Source organism: Vigna umbellata, chromosome 4 (assembly GCF_029865625.1).
Source record: "Vigna umbellata cultivar VRB3 chromosome 4, Vumbellata_1.0, whole genome shotgun sequence".
Classification (NCBI taxonomy): domain Eukaryota; kingdom Viridiplantae; phylum Streptophyta; class Magnoliopsida; order Fabales; family Fabaceae; genus Vigna; species Vigna umbellata.
In genome coordinates, this window is record NC_142168.1 from 15,627,502 (window position 1) to 15,628,251 (window position 750).

A 750-nucleotide genomic window follows, 5' to 3' on the forward strand; every position below is an offset into this window, starting at 1 on the left:
GAGAAGAGAAATCTAATACAAGTGTTTTAGAATTTTGAATGCTTTAGGGATTGTGGAATCCGTAACGTTTTGTTTTTCTTAATCCCACCACAATCCGTAATGAAAAACAAATCTGTACATTATGAATTTTACAATAAGTAATATATTTATGGGGTGCAGCAGCGCTGCCGTGGAGATTTTTTTTTTTAATTATTTTAGGGTTTAGAGTTTTTATTAATTTTTAATTAAAGTTAATTTTATCATTTTAATATGGGTATAAGGTGCAGGAAAAAAATTCAGGTGTAGGAAGAAATAACCAATCTTAGTTGCAACTTAAAATAGATTATGGACAAAAAAAACTCATTTTTTATCTTATTTGTAAATAATAATTCCCCAACTGATATTAGCATGAAAGAATTGGAATTATAAATTGTATATTGAAATAAAGAAGCATCAAATGAACTATCATTGAAGTGGCTGTAGTTTAGTGGTAAGAATTCCACGTTGTGGCCGTGGAGACCTGGGCTCGAATCCCAGCAGCCACACTTTTATATTTGATCTTAATAATTCAGTTTCTTTAATCTTTTTAGTAATTCATAGTTTTAAATTTTTTATTATTTTTAATTTAATATTTGTAGTTTTACAAAAGAGATTTTGTTGAAATACACATTTGCCAAATATAAGAAATTTGTTTAAATTTTACAAGGATCTGGACAATTTTTTCAAAGCATTCACGGCCACATTATATATATATATATATATATATATATA

The 750-nt window shown here is 26.9% G+C and overlaps 1 non-coding gene across 1 annotated transcript; it reads left to right on the forward strand.

Annotated features, from left to right (window-relative positions):
- The first annotated feature begins 452 nt into the window (after positions 1-452).
- On the forward strand, positions 453-524 carry TRNAH-GUG (transfer RNA histidin (anticodon GUG)). The gene has a single exon. It is a non-coding gene; the product is annotated as a tRNA-His (tRNA).
- The last annotated feature ends 226 nt before the right edge of the window (positions 525-750 follow it).